At 36.0% G+C, this 21,312-nt stretch overlaps 1 protein-coding gene across 13 annotated transcripts in view; it reads left to right on the forward strand.

Annotated features, from left to right (window-relative positions):
• Window positions 1–21,312, forward strand: part of FRS2 (fibroblast growth factor receptor substrate 2) — a 78,423-nt gene that overhangs the window by 41,406 nt on the left and 15,705 nt on the right. For 3 of the 13 annotated variants that reach the window (XM_004281879.3, XM_049694994.1, XM_049694997.1), the window contains exon 3: window positions 7,064–7,167. The exons of 4 other annotated variants lie outside the window; for them this stretch is intronic. The gene's annotated coding sequence lies outside the window, so the exon portion shown is untranslated. Of the gene's footprint in view, window positions 1–309; window positions 347–481; window positions 522–2,146; window positions 2,703–7,063; window positions 7,168–8,786; window positions 20,167–21,312 lie in introns of those variants that run through there. 6 more of the 13 variants (XM_049694996.1, XM_049694993.1, XM_049694995.1 and 3 more) reach the window with 4 other exon arrangements.

Consider the following 21,312-nt stretch of genomic DNA (forward strand, 5'->3'; position numbering starts at 1 on the left):
TTGGACAGTACCTCTCCAGTCTCCTTTGTGGGCTTCTCTTCCTTTTCAGTTTCCTTAAATGTTGGTGTTTCTGAGTTTCTCTAGGTCTTTTCTTCTCACTGGGCAATCTCATCTTGTCCTGTGCCTTGCATCCATAAGCTGATGACTCCTAGATCCTTATCTCCAATTCAGATCTTTCTTCCACTTCCATACTTGTATTTCTGTTTGTCTTTTGAGCATTTCTACTTGGATATCTGACAGGCATCACAGTACGTTCAAAATTGAGCTTATGTGCTTCTCTAAACCTTGTGTCCTTCTTATGTTTTCTAGCTCTGTGAATGGACTGTTACCTAAATGGAAAATGTAGGTATGCTCCTTGACTTCTGCTTTTCTTCCCAGTCTAATCAGTTATCAGGTGTTACTGATGCTTACTTCTGAGTATTGCTCTAATCCATCTTTCTTTCTCCATCTTCATTGCTCACCACTCTAATTCGGACCCCAGATTTCTTCAACCGCCTCCAAACCTGTAACAGTAATATGAGGTAGGCGGTGGTGTTTTTAACTTGCCTATGGGGAAACATAGATTCAGAGATGTTAAGAACTCAGCTCTGTCTGGTTCTAAAGCTCATGATATTTTTACTGTATCATGCTGCCTTGCTGGCATTATCAGAGATTGATACTGCCTTCTACTGGAGGAATTTAGAGTGATTAAAATGAAGCATTATTTTAGATTCTAATGTGGTATTTTAAAATGCATTTAGATAGCAGAGCTGTTGTAGGCCATCTATCCATTACATGAAGATGTAAATCTTGTCTTAGTCACATTCTACCTTCTATTTAGCAGGGTTAATAGTTAGAGAGAATTCAAATTTGGAATTTGCATATGCAAAATTAAAAATTTTAAGGCTTTAACAAGAATATGAGACTAATATTCTTTGTAGCTAACTGCTGAATTAAGTTCATTGTTTTCTTTGGGGGGCGGGTGGGAGTTTGGTTTGTTTGTGTTTTATTTTTTATTTATTTATTTGGTTGTGTCAGGTCTTAGTTGCAGCTTGCCGGCTCCTTAGTTGTGGTATGCAAGCTCTTGGTTGTGGCATGCAAGTGGGATCTAGTTCCCTGACCAGGGATCGAACCTGGGCCCCCTGCATTGGGAGCACGAGTCTTAACCACTGTGCCACCAGGGAAATCCCTGCTTGTTTTTTAAAGAGAGTTTAAGGTTGATAGCTTTTCAGCCAGCTTTCATGCTGATGAAGAAACATTTGAAAGTGGTACAGAGTAAAACATCTTAGAAATTCTGGCTGTTTTCTGTAGAGATTTGTTTTCTCCACATGTGTCTTAAAAAATGAAAGGAGATATTCTCATCATTGCTTTCAAATTCTATTTCATCATACGTTTTGCTTAGAGGGAATAGCCCCAGTGACCTTAGCTGTACTTTTGAATATAGCTCTTCAGAATTTCCTTTACCATGGATGTTTGATATCCTGAGTTTAAGATCAAGGTAAATCTGAAGGAAAACAAACCATGAAACCTTTAGGGATAGAGTTCATATTATCTTTGTTAAAGTTGTATATAGGGACACTAAGAATTCTAAATTTGGCTTCCAGTAAAATCTTGATTAATTTTTTTCCTTAATTTCCCCATTCGAAGATGGAGAAAATAGTTCCCAGCAGTCTGCAATACGATTGTTCTCTAGACAAATATTTATCATGGTTCAAAAGAATATTGGGTCTTGGACACTCAAATCCTGTTACTTGATTGTAACTGTCTTCTAGTGTATAGGAAGGAGCAAAGAAAAGATATTTTAAACATCCTTTCATTACTGTTATTTGTAATAAGTTGATAGTCTTCGTTGACTATATTTCATTGATTTTCCAATTTTATTCACTGAAATTTGGGTGTATCTTACAGTCAGTGGCATCTCGTAGTTTAATTAACCACTTCTGTTTCTTGGTGGGATATAAAATATCAAGTCTTAAAATGAGTTGTGTCTCGGTTTTGATGAAAACAGTTTATATCTTCATTGGTATTAGAAGTAATAACAGTGATAATATTATAGTCTCCATTCCTGAGAATCACTATTTTGGTAGCCTCTACTTTCTTAAACATGACCAAGAACTGGAAAGTAAGCAGAAGAGGCTTCTGATGTTTACAGTTGCTGTTAAGAAGCTCATGAAGTAAAGACCATGTTCTTGAACGTAAAATATTCTGTTATCTCAGTAGAGGGCCTCATTTTGCACCTGTTCTTAATAGGCATGGGTATCTGATTACAGAGTCCAGGATTCAAAAGAATAAACTAAAAAAAAAAAAAGCACGTACATATTTATTAAGTGACAACTCTAGGACCTGCTATCAACTGAGAATGAGGGTGACCATAAATAAAGTAAAAATTCAAATCTATCTTTAAAAAACAACACAAACCCCAGAACAGGCCACATAGCACTGTTTCAGGAGGGTTAGACAGCCCGACACACACAAATCACCCTGATTACAGCTTGGAAGAGGTTCTTTTTTTTTTAAGATTTTTTTTTTTGATGTGGACCATTTTTAAAGTCTTTATTGAATTTGTTACAATATTACTTCTGTTTTATGTTTCGTTTTGTTTTGTTTTTCTGGCTGCAAGGTATGTGGGATCTTAGCTCCCCAACCAGGGATCGAACCCACATCCCCTGCGTTGGAAGGCGAAGTCTTAACTACTGGACTGCCAGGGAAGTCCCTTCGAAGAGGTTCTTTATCAAAATTCATTCTGTCTGATTCCACTGGCGCTATCTTTAAGGGACAAATGTATTTTATTTTTTTATTTTGATTGTGGAAACATTTGTTGTTGATTAAATTTTCCCCTCTTATGGTTGAATGAGGTTGTCAGCATATTTTGCCCTGAAAGTATTGAAAAACTTTTGTGATACTCACCTGTCAGACGTCTGAAATAGTATTTGATTCTCTTGTTCTAATGGTCTCTACTCCTGTTGCTAAATGACATCAGAGTACCATTTTTGGTCTTTGGGCTAAAGACTGGGCATGGGCATAGGTTGTAGGGAGGTGTTAGAGAAGAAAAAAGTAGAAAAATTTAGAGAACACACTGTCATCCTGATGTATTTCTAGAAGCTCTCATTGGGCAGTTGTGCATGTCTAGCTGCATTATTTTTGTTTGGAATAAACCCAGGGTACGTATCCCATAAATTCCTAGTGTTAGGGGGACTTTTGGGACATTCCCCTAAGTCATGAATTCTGAGCATAACATTGCTGACTGTGAGCACCTTTAGCCTAAGAGTAGATGTTCGTGTATCATCAGGTTTCCAGCATTTACTAATTAGGTTTTGCCTACTTAGGTTCTCCTGGCAGTTTCTCTTGGCCACTGTGTTCTTCACACTCTGCCCTAACCTGTTTTATATGTTGTCTGCCTTTGGGCTCTGCTTAGACATTTATAGCTTTTCTTTCTGAAGAAGACTTTAACAAAGTATTGATTTGTATATTCTTTAGTTAACGATTTATTGTTGATTATAAAAGCAATTCACACTATAGAAAATATGAAGAGAAAAGTGCTTTTCATCCTACTACCGAGTGAACCACTGTTAACATTTTAATGTGTTTTCATCTAGTCTTTTTCTAGGCTTATGTATTTTGTTTAGGAGTGGGAGAGAGAAAAGTAAGTGTGTTATTTTTTAAAATGAGAATCTTCTCAAACTTGCTACTGGGCATGCAAAGTAATTTTTAAAATAAAATTTTTTTTCAGAACAATTTTAGAATCACAGTAAAGTTGCAAAGGTAGTACAGAGATTCTCATATATCCATTATTCAGCTTTCCCTAATATTAATCTTATATAACTAGAGTATACTTGTCAAAACTAAGAAATTAACACTGGTATAATTTTATTAAATAACTACAGACTTTATTTGGATTTTTCCAGTTTTTCCACTAATGTCCTTTTCTGTTCCAGGATCCAATCCTGAATACCATATTGCATTTTAAAAGAACAGTTTTGTCTTTTTTTTCTGCTTAACTTTTTATACCATGAACATTTTTCTTTGTCATTAAATATTCTTTAAGCAGTGCTTATTAATGGCCCCAAACAGTTCATCAAATATTTACTCTGATGTAAATATTTCTGCTTAACTCTTTTTTTCTTGTATTTTGTGAGGGTGGGGAATGTTAGAAAACACACACATCAAACATTTTTATTAGTGGGGTACTTGAGTTAGCTGAGTTTAATGCTAGATTGTAGCAGTAATTTTGAACGCATTGCTCTAAAAGTAGAAAATAAATTATCAAGCTTATATTCCTTAGAGAATTTAAGAGCATTTTAGATTGAGACAAGTGCAGAAAGTCATGAGTGACCTATTCATGAAGCAGTTTGTTTTGAGGATTTTTTTTAGAGTTGCTTGGCATTTGGCTTAGTGTATTTTGAGCAAATTGAATGTGTATGTACATTTTATATATACACAGTCAATATTTAGACTGTTAATAAGAGTCTAGTAACTAGCATGATAACCACCTGAGTTTGAAAATGCAGATTTATGGTATATTCTTCTCATACACCGGTATATTCAGTTTTGAAAATTAATCTTTTTATTTACTTTTCTGTTATTCTTCATTAATATTTATTTAGCTCTAGGCTAAGCGTATTATATAAAAAGTGAAGTTGCCTGGAGATTTTCTTGTATGTCTTGTAGTGTTTTATTGATGTTTATAGTTGGATTGATATTGAATAATTTGTATATTCATTTAACATGAAATTGAAGTTCAAATGGTTTGCATTTAGTGTTTTGTTGTTTTGTTTTTTTTGCGGTACGTGGGCCTCTCACTGTTGCGGCCTCTCCAGTTGCGGAGCACAGGCTCCGGACACGCAGGCTTAGCAGCCGTGGCTCACGGGCCCAGACGCTCCACGGCATGTGGGATCTTCCTGGACCGGGGCACGAACCCATGTCCCCCGCATCGGGAGGCGGACTCTCAACCACTGTGCCACCAGGGAAGCCCAGTGTTTTGTTGTTTTAAAGAATAAAGCCATAAAGCCAAATTCTTTTTAAGAACTATTATGTGTATCATACTAAGAAAAACATTGTAAAATTCATATTTGGATTTTACCTTTTATTGTTAGTCAGGTTAGTAAAACCTCATAAGTTAAATAGTTATTATGCTAGGGTTCAGTGCCTGCTAGGGGACTAGTGTCTATTAGTAAATTTATAAACTAGAGGTTTATTATGAGGGTTAAGCAATCATTGGTTTAATTTGACACAGTTGTAAGAATAATATGTAGAAATAATAACCGAGTTGAAAAATACAAACCTGGAATTCTGATGTATAATACTTAGAGAAAACTGAATGCACTGTCTCCATAAGATCAAATATATGTATTCCAGTTTTCAGAGTTAATGATAAATGCTTTCTGGAGAATGCATATACTTTATTACTGCTACCTTACAATCATGTGTCGTCTTTTTGTGGTGCAATCTGTGAATTTTTAGTAGAGAGAGCTACATGATCTGTCATATAGATTGTTCACCCTTTGATGTTGCTGGAGGACAGTACTTGCTTTTCTTGTACATATTTTTATATTGCAACATAGAGCACTTAAACTAAGACTTTCTTTGGGAGTTCCCAAGGCTGATGATATTTTTTCCTGTAATTTAAGGTGCTGGGATTGTTGCCATTGGTACTGATTACATTATTCAATTAGCTAAGGCAGAATGTAACTCATCTGCTGGGTTAGCACATCTGTATGTCTGTTTTTATATCTTAGGGCAGAGATTATGGTCACCCAGATTTAACTGTGTAAATTTCATCACCAGTGTTTCTGGGTATGAGTATGTTCCAAGATTATAGGTGATTCCAGGATTGAATTATGACTGGTGTTATTAAAGGTAAAAGTTGTGTTTTGTATCATAAGCCATTTTAGTACCATTTTCTCAGTATTTGCTAAACACACACACACGCACACACACACACTTCTTGATTGATAGAAATATAGATGGTAGATAAAGATATACATACAGATTCTTGGATTTCTGTTCTAAAAACCCAAATGCATGATTGAAAGTGACTTTGTCAGATTCAGTGTGAAATATGAGGTTAAAGTGGGTAACATTTTCCAGAAATGAAAGAAGGGAATCCGAGGTTCAGGTCATCATTTTACAGTGACACTCACTGCAGGTCTGGATACTGTTGGGAGAATGTTTATGTTTATAGATAGATGCTGTGACTTCTAGGTTAGACTTTAGGCATCATAGTAAAACACCATTAATTTTATTCTTAGGAATTAGATGTTCTCCATGTATATATTCTAGACTTCATGCTTCTATAGGAAAGTATTTTGGTAGGACATTAGTGGTGTCTTTAAGATTGTAAGGGAAAATGTGAACTGTCCTCAGCAGTGCAAACTGGCGCTTCATGAAATGGCATGAACCTACCTTCCTGCCTATCTTCTATTATTTTCCCATGCATACCATACATTCCAACTAAAAGGAACTATTTGGTTCTGGAGGCTGCCATGTTTTTTTAGGTTTCTGTGCTTTAGTATGCACTCTTTTTCATTTGGATTGCCCTTGCCCTAGAAAACTCCCATCTGTCTTTCAGGACTTGACTTAGTGGTCACCTTTCCTAGGAAGGCTCCTTGATCACTTCCCTTTCCTTCTGCTCTGAGTTACATGTTCTGATGGCACTGGCACATGGATACATGGATCTGTAACTCTGCCATGTATTCCTTTGCTTGTCTGCCTCCCTCACTAAACAGTAAGCTCCGTAGAATCAGAGAATGTGTATGTCCTCTTTATTTCTTTAACATTTAACTCAGTGCCTGGCAAAGAGAGTTGATACTCAGAAAATAGTTGTTGCATGCTTTAATGTATATATGGAGAAATGAATGAACTCATTTTTTATTCTCTCCTTAATATTGATAGCTGTTTACAATCATTTTTATTTACTAAGTAAGCTTTTGTTAGCTTAATTCAAAAACTGTGTCTAAAATAAAGAAATGTTTCTTTATTAATATTTTAGATTTATCCATAGGAAAATGAATTGATGGCAGTTTAAATATACATAAGCATGTGCTTAATCTTTCTTGATTATCCTGGTTTAACTTGTCTCTTACAGAAAAAACAAAAATGAGAGGAATCTGGTTTAAATTGCAGTACAAGGAATTTAGATTAGACATAAAGAGTTTCCAGAAAATAAAGTACCAGATATTGAAGTGATTTGTAAGTAATGTAATTGATTTTTTTGAGAGTTAAAAAAAGGGGGAGTTCATAGAGGGTTGTGAATTGCAAAGTGGTTCACCAACATTGCCTTTAGTAGAATAAAAAACTTAAAGGAAGAAAATCTATTTAGAGGTATGCAGATACAACCATATTCATGGATAGATGCTTAAAAATACTTGGGTACTTTTTTGGTTTACTGTGTACATATATATTTTTAAATTTCAGCTAACCAAGGAAACTATGTTGCATGTATCCTTACTTTTTACAGAATGGCTCTCGTTTAGTGACTAGCAGAATATACTAGAATCTCCCTCCTTAGCCTTTTTTTTAACTTCTCTTTCTTAGAGTAATATAAATAATAAAAAATCCTTAGCAGTGTTAAAAATAAACAGAAAACTAAGGTATATCAATTAAAAAAAAGACCTACCCACATAGTTTAAAAACAATCAACCAGACCACTTACACAAAGAACAAGGTTTTTGAATGCTATCCTCTTGATTGTCTTAATGAAATTAAATACAGCAGTTAGCTGTGCCCAAAATATAGAGTTATATTGCTATGCTTCTAACTATAGATATTCTGTCCTGGCTGTATTTGAACAGAACTACTGTAGTATAAGCCAAATTCACCCTCCGTGCTAGTGAACTGAAAGAGCAAATATACCTTCCTGAGCAACAGATTTATAGTCATGCTAGTGAATAGAGTTCAGTGTTCTCTTTGCTTGTCATTCTGCAAGAATCATATTGGAATAATTTAGGACAGCTTTACTAAATTTATTAATGTAACTCTTGTTATGAAGATGGTGTTTAAATTGTAGGCTTTTGTACTTGCAGTGCAAAAGCCTTCTTTGTGATATAAGAGACAGGATTTTACATGTAGTGGTGATAATGCCTGTCTTTCTAAACACTGTATATTTTTCTAAATGCCTTTATAGCCATAATTTATTTTTCACAATAACTCTGAAATAGGTGTCCTAATCTTATAAATGAGAAATTTTAGGCATAGAAATTTTGACTGAGTGCCAAAGGCATACAGTATTGTTTTATAATAAAGTATTGTTACCATTTCAATAGCTTGCATTTACTATATGCTGAGCTCTGTTTTAAGCTTTTTACATATATTAATTAATAAGAACTTGGGCTTTGTAGTCGGATCTGGATTTAATTCTGGCATCGTGCCATCACTGCCATTTGCAGCATCGTGGATGAACCTAGAGATAATCATACTAAGTGATATTTCCTCTTCTTAACCTTGGAAAATTTACCTAACCTCTTCAAGCCTTGGTTTCCTCATTTGCTACAAAGAAATAATGATAGTACCTGCCTCATAGGGTGGTTGTATGGATTTAGATAATCCAAGTGAATCTATGTCTGGTATAAAGTAGGGGCTTTAAAATCAGTTTGCTATAATAAATAGAGTGTTAGTAGACTGTATTTACTGTAATTTTTAGCTTTTGGTAATTTTCCTGGTAAAATTGTATTGCTCTTGAGTGTAAACTCATAGTTGATTTTATATATATATATATATACCTGTTTTATAGAAAAACATCCATGTTAGAACAAGATTATAGCTCTATATAGTGGCTATAACTACCTCTTCCCTCTCACTACCTCCCAATCACCTTTCAGTTCTAAGCCTTCCACTAGTCAGAAGAAACCAAAGTGGATACCTGAGGCTTTCATGTTCCAAAGTCAAGACAAGATATCCTCAGTCCATTGGGTTGTGTTCGTTCCAGGAGTGCTGTGGTATATCAGTTGTTTGGAACTCAGAATGTATTTTCTTAGAGAAAGTATCCTTTTAAATAAGGCACATAAATTCTTGTAATTCCTGATATAACTGATATGTGTATATTTGCACTGAAAGCAGTAAAAAGCAAGCAAAAACGTGACAGCACTCTGGCACTGCTAATAAAGTAATTTAAAACAATGAAACTGAATATATACTGATCCCCAAAAACAGGCCTGGAGAGGATTCTGGGAAGATGGAGTAGGAGGCATCAGGAGTCTGCCTCCCCACCTAGATAACAAATACAGTGGCAGAATCTGATGTAACTATTTTGGAACTATGGAGCTGTTGAAGACTTGCAACTGTCAGGAAAAGGCTCAGATGTAAAATTGCAGCCATTCTCTGCTGCCACCTTTGTGCAGCTCTCACACAGCTTTTGGAGCCAGTGGAGGCAGAAAGTACCCTCTTCTCCAAATATCAAGGATCTGTACCTGGATCAGAGATGCTGCTTCTGGTCAGAGAGGTGCAGACAAAGAGGTGGGCAGCTATTGTTGTTGCACATACCCTATTGTTGCAAGCCCCTCCCCCACCTGCTAAAGTGACTTCCAGGAAATTTAAAAGACGGGCACCCTTATATGATCCAGCAATCTCACTCCTGGCTGTATATCCAGAGAAAACTCTAATTCAAAAAGATACATGAACCCCAATGTTCAGAGCAGCACTATTTACAATAACCAAGATGTATAAGCAACCTAAATGTCCATCGACAGATGAATAGATAAAGAAGGTGTGGTATATATAAACAATGGCATACTACTGAGCCATAAAAAAGAATGACATAATGCCATTTGCAGCATCGTGGATGAACCTAGAGATTATCATACTAAGTGAAGTAAATCAAAAAGAGAAAGATAAATCCCATATGATACCACTTATATGTGGAATCTAAAATATGGAACCACCTCAGCATATTGAAAGCTGTATATTGTGGGAGTCCTAGAAAGAGAAGAGAGAGAGAGAAAGGAGCAGAGAGAACTTTTGAAGAAATAATGGTTTAAAACTTCCCAAATTTGATGAAAAACATGAACATAAACATCCAAGGAGCTCATTGCACTCCAAGTAAGATTAAGTCAAAGAGACATAGAGCAAGACACATTATAATCAACCTTCCAAAAGACAAAGACCAGGAATCTTGAAAGCAGCAAGAAGAAAGCTAATCATCACATACACGGGATTCTCAGTAAGATTATTAGCATATTGCTCATCAGAAACTTCAGAGGCCAGGTGGCAGTGGGCTGCTATATTCAAAGTGCTAAAAGAAGAAAAGTCTGTCCATCAAGAATCCTGTTATCTGGCAAAACTGTCCTTCAAAAGTTAAGTGAGAAATTAAGACATCCCCAGGTAAACAAAAGCTGAGGGAGTTCATTACCACTAGACCTGCCCTGCAAGAAATGCGCAAGAGAGTTCTGCAAGGTGAAACGAAAGGACTCTAGACAGTAACTAGAAGTTGTGTGGAGAAATAAAGATCTCAATAAAGGTAAATACAGCGGGAATTATAAAAGCTAGTACTATTGTAACAAAGATTTATGATTTTTTATTTTCTACATGACTTAAAAGATTAATACATTTAAAGGAAAAAAATTATTAGTATAAAAGCTCATGTTGTTGTAACATTTTCTGGGATAGAACATATGTTAGGCCACAAATTAAGTCTCAAAAGATTTTAAAAGATAGATAGCATACAAAGTATCATCTCCAGCTACAAGAGGATGAAGTTAGAAATCAACAACAGAAGGAAAACTGGAAAATTCACAAAACTGTGGGAATTAAACAACATACTTTTTTTTTTAACATCTTTATTGGAGTATATAATTGGTTTACAATGGTGTGTTAGTTTCTGCTTTATAACAAAGTGAATCAGTTATACATATGTTCCCGTATCTCTTCCCTCTTGTGTCTCCCTCCCTCCCACCCTCCCTATCCCACCCCTCTAGGTGGTCACAAAGCACCGAGCCGATCTCCCTATGCTATGCGGCTGCTTCCCACTAGCTATCTGTTTTACATTTTGTAGTGTATATATGTCCATGCCACTCTCTCACTTTGTCACAGCTTACCCTTCCCCCTCCCCATATCCTCAAGTCCATTCTCTAGTAAGTCTGTAAACAACATACTTTTAAACAACCAATCAAAGAAGAAATCACAAGGGAAATTAGAAAATACTTAGAGACCAAAGAAAATGAAAACACAGCACGCCAAAACTTATAGGACACAATGAAAGCAGTTCTAAGGGGATTTTTGTAGTTATAAATGCTTATGTTAAAAAAATAAGAAAGATCTCTAGCTTTATAACTTAAGGAACTAGAAAAAAACAAACTAAAACCAAAGCTAGCGGAAGGAAATAATAAAGGTTAAAGGAGAGAGAAAGGAAATAGAGAATAGAAAAACAAAGTCAGTGAACCAAAAGTTTGTTCTTTGAAAACATCAACAAAATTGACAAATTTTTGGCTAGGTAGACTAAGAAAATAGGAGGAAAGACTCAAATTACTAAAATCAGAAGTGAAAGTGGTGACATCACTATCAAGTCTACTGAAATAAAAAGGATTATAAGAGAGTACTATGAACAATTGTATGCCAACAAATTGAAGAACCTAGATGAAATGGACAAATTCCTAGAAATACAAAACCTACCAAGACTAAATCACAATAGACCTATAAGGTAAGGAGATTGAATCAGTAATAAAAAAATCTCTTGAGTAGGAAAGCCCTGGCTTGGGACCTCACTGGTGGTCCAGTGGCTAAGACTCCACGCTCCCAATGCAGGGGGCCCGGGTTCAATCCCTTGTCAGGGAACTGGATCCCACATGCCGCAACTAAGAGTCTCCATGTCACAACTAAGAGTTCACATGCCGCAACTAAAAAAGATCCCACATGCCATAACTAAAAGATCCCATGTGCTGCAGCTAAGACGCAGTACAGCCAAATAAATAAATAAATATTTTTTAAAAAAAGAAAGAAAGAAGGAAAAGAAAAGACCTGGCTTCACCAGTGAATTCTGCTAGTTAAAGAACTACTATCAGTCCCTGTCAAACTTTTCCAAAATATTGAAGAGGAGAGAACACTTCCTAATTCATTCTATGAGGCCAGCATTACCCTGATAACAAAGTCAGACAAAGACATTACAAGAAAAGAAAACTACAGACCAATATCTCTTGTAAACATTGATTCCAAAATCTTCAACAAAATGCTAGCAAACTGAATTCATCCACATAATAAGGGGATTATATACCATGGTAAAGTGGGATTTCTTTTTCGAATGCAAGGATGGTACAACATGAAAATTGATCAGTGTAATACACCACATTAACAGAATGAAGGAAAAAAACACAATCATCTCAATTGATGCAGAAAAAGCATTTGACAAAGTTCAACACCTTTTCAAGATAAAAGCATTAAAAAAAACTAGGCATAGATGGAAACCACCTCAATATAATGAAAGCTATATATGAAAAACCCACAGCAGACATCATTCTCAATAGTAAAAGACTGAAAGCTTTTCCCCTAAGATCAGGAACAAGGCAAGGATGCCCACTTTCACGACTTTTATTTAACATGGTAGTGGAAGTTCTAGCCAGAGCACTTAGGTAAGAAAAAGAAATAAAAGTTATCCAAATTGAGAAGAAAGAAGTAAAATAATCTGTTTGCAGGTAAGATGATCTTATATGTGGGAAACCCTAATGATTCCACAGAAAAAATACTTTCAGAACTAATAAATGGATTCAACTAAGTAGCAGGATACAAACTCAAAATGTAAAAGTTAGTTGCATTTCTGTACATCACAATGAACAATCTGAAAAGGAAATTACAAAAACAGTTCCTTTTACAGTGGCATCAAAAGGAATAGAATACTTAGGAATTAAAAAACGTATACAATGAAAACTGCAAAATACTGCTGAAGAAATTGAAGACATAAATAAACACATCTGATATTCATGGATTAGAAGATACAATATTATTAAAATATCAGTGCTATCCAAAGAGGTTTACAGATTCATTGCAATACCTGTCAAAATCCCAATGATGTTTTTTTCAAAAACAGGAAAACCTATCCTGAAATTCATATGGAATCTCAGGACCCTGGATAGGCAAAACAGTCTTAAAACTGGATTACTCACAATTCTTGATTTCAAAACTTACAACAAAGCCACATAATCAAAACAGTGTGGTACTGGCATAAATACAGACATACAGACCAGTGGAATAGAACAGAGAACCCAGAAATAAACCCTCACATATGTGGTAAAATAAGTTTTGAAAAGGGTACGAAGACCATTCAGTGGGGAAACAAGTCTTCAACAAATGCTTCTGGGACAACTCAGTATCTGCATGCAAAAGATTAACTTGGACCTTTACCTAACACCATATACAAACATTAACTCAAATTGGATCAAAGACCTAAATATAAGACAAAAAACAGTGAGATTCTTAGAAGAAAACATAGGGCAAAAGCTTCACAACATGGATTTGGCAGTGCTTTCTTGGATGTGACACCAAAAGCACAGGCATCAGAGCAAAAGTAGACAAATTGGACTTAATGAAAAAAAAATTTTTTACTTCAAAAGATACTATCAACAGAGTGAAAGAGGCAACCACAGAATGGGAGAAAATATTTGCAAATCATATATTTGATAACGGATTAATATCCAGAATATATAGAGAACTTATGCTAAAAGTCAACAGCAAAAGGACAGCCTGATTCAAAAATGGGCAAAGGACTTGAATAGACATTTCTCTAAAAAAGATATACTGTGGAAAACAGTATGGAAGTTTCTCAAAAAATTAATAAAGTAGAACCACCATATGATTCAGCAGTACCACTTCTGGGTATGTATCCAAAATAATTGAAAGCAGGGTCTCGGAGAGATATTTGTTCATCCATGTTCATAGCAGCATTATTCCAATAGCCAGAACATAGATAAATGTCCATTGACAGACGGATGGATTAGCAAGTGTTGGTATATATTCAGTGGAATATTTTTCAGTCTTAAAAAGGAAAGGAATTCTGACACATGTTACAGCATGGATGAACTGTGAAGACATTATGCTAAGTGAGTTAAGACAGGCACAAACTGATAAATAGTGTACAATCTCAGTTATATGAGGTATTTAGAATAGTCAAACTCATGAAAACAGAAAGTAGAATGGTGGTTGCCAGAATTTGGGCAGAGGGGAAATGAGTTGTTATTTAATGGGTATACAGTTTCATTTCTGCAAAATGAAAAAGTCCTTGAGATTGGTTGCACAATATTGAATATATTTAACACTACTAAACTGTATGCTTAAAAATGGGTAAGATTGGGCTTCCCTGGTGGTGCAGTGGTTGAGAGTCTGCCTGCCGATGCAGGGGACATGGGTTCGTGCCCCAGTCCGGGAAGATCCCACATGCCGCGGAGCGGCTGGGCCCGTGAGCCATGGCCACTGAGCCTGCGCATCCAGAGCCTGTGCTCCGCAACTGGAGAGGCCACAACAGTGAGAGGCCTGCATACCGCAAAAAAAAAAAAAAAAAAAAAAAAAAAAAAAAAAAGATGGTAAATTTTATATGTATTTTACCACAATTTTAAAAATTAGAAAAAAGAAAAAAAAGATCTGAAGGTGAGAAAGAGTTTCTAACAGGATTTTTAATATTTTCAAGAGCTTTATAGATTGGCACACTGATTCTTTTGTATGTTTAACTTCATTTCAAAGCTTTTCCTTGATATAGGATTATAGATGGATTACTCTCACTTCTCTTAATCACATTTACTATGAATAAACTCATTTCAGGATAGGAGTTGTGGGATGCTTACAAGAGGAACAAATAAAAAGAGGAAGAGAGATTTTTCTTAGTCAATTGGCTAAAATCTCTTGAGAGAGCTACACGAACATCACATAAGAGAAATGATTTATGGTAGAATTACCTGGACAGTTTTATAAGCCAGAGACAAAGCATGATATATGCTTCTGGAGAAAAAAAAAAGCTGTGCTAAGGAAAAGGCAGTGGGTTGCTGCCCACCCTAATATGGGGTGTAGCATCAGCTCACAAGGGGTGTAAGCAAACACCTGGCTGAACCGCTGATTTTATATACAGGTTATAAGTCCAGAACGAAAAATTTTGTTTGTGTGTGGGTTCATGGTTTTGGAAATGTTCATTTTGGGTATCAGTCATATTTGTTAACTCAAGTTAATATATAGATTAAAATGAGACTATTTGGAGGTCAGACAGCAGAAGCAAGAAGAACTACAATCCTGCAGCCTGTGGAACAAGAACCAAGAGACAAGATGGAACAAGAGACAAGATGAAAAGGCAGAGGACTATGTACCAGATGAAGGCAGAGGGCTATGTACCAGATGAAGGAACAAGATAAAACCCCAGAAAAACAACTAAATGAAGTGGAGATAGGCAACCTTCCAGAAAAAGAATTCAGAACAATGATAGTGAAGATGATCCAGGACCTCAGAAAAACAATGGAGGCTAAGATCGAGAAGATGCAAGAAATGTTTAACAAAGACCTAGAAGAATTAAAGAACAAACAAACAGATGAAGAATACAATAACTGAAATGAAAACTACACTAGAAGGAATCAATAGCAGAATAACTGAGGCAGAAGAACGGATAAGTGACCTGGAAGACAGAATAGTGGAATTCACTGCTGTGGAACAGAATAAAGAAAAAAGAATGAAAAGAAATGAAGACAGCCTAAGAGACCTCTGGGACAACATTAAATGCAACAACATTCACATTATAGGGGTCCCAGAAGGAGAAGAGAGAGAGAAAGGACCCAAGAAAATATTTGAAGAGATTACAGTCGAAAACTTCCCTAACATGGGAAAGGAAATAGCCACCGAAGTGCAGGAAGCACAGAGAGTCCCATACAGGATAAACCCAAGGATAAACACGCCTAGACACATAGTAATCAAATTGGCAAAAATTAAAGACAAAGAAAAATTATTGAAAGCAGCAAGGGAAAAATGACAAATAACATACAAGGGAACTCCCATAAGGTTAACAGCTGATTTCTCAGCAGAAACTCTACAAGGCCGAAGGGAGTGGCATGATGAAAGGGAAGAACCTACAACCAAGAGTACTCTACCCAGCAAGGATCTCATTCAGATTCGATGGAGAAATCAAAAGCTTTACAGACAAGCAAAAGCTAAGAGAATTCAGCACCACCAAACCAGCTCTACAACAAATGCTAAAGGAACTTCTCTAAGTGGGAAACACAAGAGAAGAAAAGGACCTACAAAAACAAACCCAGAACAATTAAGAAAATGGTCATAGGAACATACATATCGATAATTACCTTAAACGTGAATGGATCAAATGCTCCAACCAAAAGCCACAGGCTTGCTGAATGGATACAAAAACATGACCCATATATATGCTGTCTACAAGAGACCCACTTCAGACCTAGTGACACATTCAGACTGAAAGTGAGGGGATGGAAAAACATATTCCATGCAAATGGAAATCAAAGCTGGAGTAGCAATAGTCATATCAGATAAAATAGACCTTAAAATAAAGAATGTTACAAGAGACAAGGATGGACACTACATAATGATCAAGGGATCAATCCAAGAAGAAGATATAACAATTATAAATATATATGCACCCAACATAGGAGCACCTGAATACATAAGGCAACTGCTAACAGCTGTAAAAGAGGAAATCGACAGTAACACAGTAATAGTGGGAGACTTTAACACCTCACTTACACCAATGGACACATCATCCAAAATGAAAATAAATAAGGAAACACAAGCTTTAAATGACACAATAGACTAGACAGATTTAATTGATATTTATAGGACATTGCATCCAAAAACAGCAGATTACACTTTCTTCTCAAGTGCGCACGGAACATTCTCCAGGATAGATCACATCTTGGGTCACAAATCAAGCCTCAGTAAATTTAAGAAAATTGAAATCATATCAAGCATCTTTTCTGGCCAACGCTATGAGCTTAGAAATGAATTACAGGGAAAAAAACATAGAAAACACAAACACATGGAGGCCGAACAATACATTACTAAATAACCAGTAGATCACTGGAGAAATCAAAGAGGAAATCAAAAAATACCCAGAGACAAATGACAATGAAAACACGATGATCCAAAACCTATGGGATGCAGCAAAAGCAGTTCTAAGAGGGAAGTTTATAGCTATACAAGCGTAGCTCAAGGAACAAGAAAAATCTCAAATAAACAATGTAACCTTACACCTACAGGAACTAGAGAAAGAAGAACAAAGAAAACCCAAAGTCAGTAGGAGGAAAGAAATCATAAAGATGAGAGCAGAAATAAATGACATAAAAGCAAAGAAAACAGTAGCAAAGATCAATAAAACTAAAAGCTGGTTCTTTGAGAAAATAAACAAAATTGATAAACTATTAGCCTGACTCATCAAGCAAAAGAGGTAGAGGTCTCAAATCAATACAATCAGAAATGAAAAAGAAGTTACAACAGACACCACAGAAATACAAAGCATCCTAAGAGACTACTACAAGCAACTCTATGCCAATAAAATGGACAACCTGGAAGAAATGGACATATTCTTAGAAAGGTGTAACCTTCCAAGACTGAACCAGGAAGAAATAGAAAACATGAACAGACAAATCACAAGTAATGAAATTGAAACTGTGATTAAAAATCTTCCAACAAACAAAAGTCCAGGACCAGATAGCATCACAGGTGAATTCTATCAAACGTTTAGAGAAGAGCTAACACCCATCCTTCTCAAACTCTTCCAAAAAATTGCAGAGGAAGGAACACTCCCAAACTCATTCTATGAGGCCACCATCACCCTGATACCAAAACCAGACAAAGATACTACAAAAAAAGAAAATTGCAGACCAATATCACTGATGAATATAGATGCAAAAATCCTCAACAAAATACTAGCAAACAGAATCCAACAAAACATTTAAAGGATCATACACCATGATCAAGTGGGATTTATCCCAGGGATGCAAGGATTCTTCAATATATGCAAATCAATCAATGTGATACAGCATGTTAACAAATTGAAGAATAAAAACCATATGATCATCTCAATAGATGCAGAAAACGCTTTTGACAAAATTCAACACCCATTTATGATAAAAACTCTCCAGAAAGTGGGCATAGAGGGAACCTACCTCAACATAATGAAGGCCATATATGACAAACCCACAGCAAACATCATTCTCAATGGTGAAAAACAAAGCATTTCCTCTAAGATCAGGAACAAGACAAGGATGTCCAATCTCGCCACTGTTATTCAACACAGTTTTGGAAGTCCTAGCCATGGCAATCAGAGAGGAAAAAGAAGTAAAAGAAATACAAATTGCAAAAGAAGAAGTAAAACTGTCACTGTTTGCAGATGACATGATACTATACATAGAGAATCCTAAAGATGCTACCAGAAAACTACTAGAGCTAATCAATGAATTTGGTAAAGTTGCAGGATACAAAATTAATGCACAGAAATCTCTTGCATTCCTATACACTAATGATGAAGAATCTGAAAGAGAAATTAAGGAAACACTCCCATTTACCATTGCAACAAAAAGAATAAAATACCTAGGAATAAACCTACCTAGGGAGACCAAAGGTCTGTATGCAGAAAATTATAAGACACTGATGAAAGTAATTAAAGATGATACCAACAGATGGAGAGATATACCATGTTCTTGGATTGGAAGAATCAATAGTGGGAAAATGACTATACTACCCAAGCAGTCTACAGATTGAATGCAATCCCTATCAAATTACCAATGGCATGTTTTATGGAACTAGAACAAAAAATCTTAAAATTTGTATGGAGACGCAAAAGACCCCAAATAGCCAAAGCAATCTTGAGGGGAAGAAACGGAGCTGGAGGAATCAGACTACCTGACTTCAGACTATACTATAAAGCTACAGTAATCAAGACAATATGGTACTGGCACAAAAACAGAAACATAGATGAATGGAACAAGATAGAAAGCCCAGAAATAAACCCACGCACCTATGGTCAACTAATCTATGACAAAGGAGGCAAGGATATACAGTGGAGAAAAGACAGTCTCTTCAATAAGTGGTGCTGGGAAAACTGGACAGCTACATGTAAAAGAATGAAATTAGAACACTCCCTAACACCATACACACACAAAAAAAACTCAAAATGCTTTAGAGACCTAAATGTAAGACCAGACACTCTAAAACTCTTACAGGAAAGCATAGGAAAAACACTCTTTGACATAAATCACAGCAAGATCTTATTTGATCCACCTCCTAGAGTAATGGAAATAAAAACAAAAATAAACAAATGGGACCTAATGAAACTTAAAAGGTTTTGCACAGCAAAGGAAACCATAAACAAGATGAAAAGACAACCCTCAGAATGGGAGAAAATATTTGCAAACGAATCAACAAAGTATTAATCTCCAAAATATATTAACAGTTCATGCAGCTCAATATTAAAAAAACAAACAACCGAATCCAAAAATGGGCACAAGACCTAAATAGACATTTCTCCAAAGAACACATACAGATGGCCAAGAAGCACATGAAAAGCTGCTCAACATCACTAATTATTAGAGAAATGCAAATCAAAACTACAATGAGGTATCACCTCACACCAGTTAGAATGGGCAACATCAGAAAGTCTACAAACAACAAATGCTGGAGAGGGTGTGGAGAAAAGAGAACCCTCTAGCACTGTTGGTGGGAATGTAAATTGATACAGCCACTATGGAGAACAGTGTGGAGGTTCCTTAAAAAACTAAAAATAGAACTACCATACGACCCAGCAATCCCACTACTTGGCATATACCCAGAGGAAACCGTAATTCAAAACAACACATGTGGGCTTCCCTGGTGGCGCAGTGGTTGAGCGTCCACTTGCCGATGCAGGGGACATGGGTTCATGCTCCGGTCCTGGAAGATCCCACATGCTGTGGAGCGGCTAGGCCGGTGAGCCATGGCCGCAGGGCCTGCACGTCTGGAGCCTGTGCTCCACAACGGGAGAGGCCACGACAGTGAGAGGCCCGCATACCGCAAAAAAAAAAAAAAAAAAAAGACACATGCACGCCAATGTTCATTGCAGCACTATTTACAATAGCCAGCTCATGGAAGCAACATAAATGCCCATCAACAGATGAATGGATAAAGAAGATTTTGTACATATATACAATGGAATGTTACTGAGCCATAAAATGGAATGAAATTGGGTCATTTGTTGAGACGTGGATGTATCTCAAGACTGTCATACAGAGTGAAGTAAGTCAGAAAGAGAAAAATATCGTATATTAATTCATATATGTGGATCCTAGAAAAATGGTACAGATGAACCAGTTTGCAGGGCAGAAAAAGAGACACAGATGTAGAGAAACGTATGGACACCAAGGGGGGAAAGTGGCGGTGGGATGGGGGTGGTGGTGGGATGTATTGGGCGATTGGGAGTGACATGTATCCCCTGATGTGTATAAAATTGATGACTAATAAGAACCTGCTGTACAAGAAAATAAAATAAAATTCAAGAATTAAAAAAAAAATTTTAAACTAAAATAAATAAATAAACTGCTCTGACTTTCTGAGCACTCCTTAAGTTTTTTGGTTGGCACCACTCATACAGCTTTTATTACTGTCTCTTTTTTTCTCAATAAAAGAAATTCATTTCATTAAAAAATAAAATAAAATGAGACTCTGTAAAACCCCTAACATAACGCCTACTGTAGTATAGCTATTTAGTAAATGCTAGTGCTCGTGCTTGAGTGAATTTGATTTTTTTCTGTGTTGTAGAAAGTGAATAAATTAACCAGAAAATTTTCAGAAGTATATTGAAATCTCTTAAAACTCTAGATTGTAATTTATTGCTGTAATTTATATCATTATTCTGTGACTATGGCATGCTAGTTCATACTGTTTTCTCATGACTGACTCTTCTGATTTGATTCTGGGGGTGTCTTGTGGATTAGAAGATACAGAGGGTGGATTCTAAAGACAGTCCACTCTTCGGCAGAGGGACAGTGAGGTTTAAGAGATGTGACTGGATATGGAGAATTAGCCTGCCCTTGGGTAAAATGGGGTTTTAGAGCTGGAAAGGAACCTTGGAGGTAGTTTAGTCTAACCTTTCATTTTATGGCTGTGGAGATAAATATAGAGAAGTGTGTTGTCTAATGTCATAGCTGCAGTGGAGAAGCTAAAATCAGTGGCTTCTAAAGGTCCTGATATCCAGACATCATGAAATGTAAGCTACTGCATTTTTACTTTTCTTTTGAAAAGGCTGTATTGATGGTACCATGTACACATTATATTAATTTTTAGAATAGATCTTATAAATTATATATATTTTAATGAAAAATTCAGTCTTTTTAGTTTGTTTAAATAGATTAACTGAACTAACAGTGCTGCCAGAAGTCTCAT

This window comes from Orcinus orca, chromosome 11 (genome assembly GCF_937001465.1).
Source record: "Orcinus orca chromosome 11, mOrcOrc1.1, whole genome shotgun sequence".
NCBI classification, from domain to species: domain Eukaryota; kingdom Metazoa; phylum Chordata; class Mammalia; order Artiodactyla; family Delphinidae; genus Orcinus; species Orcinus orca.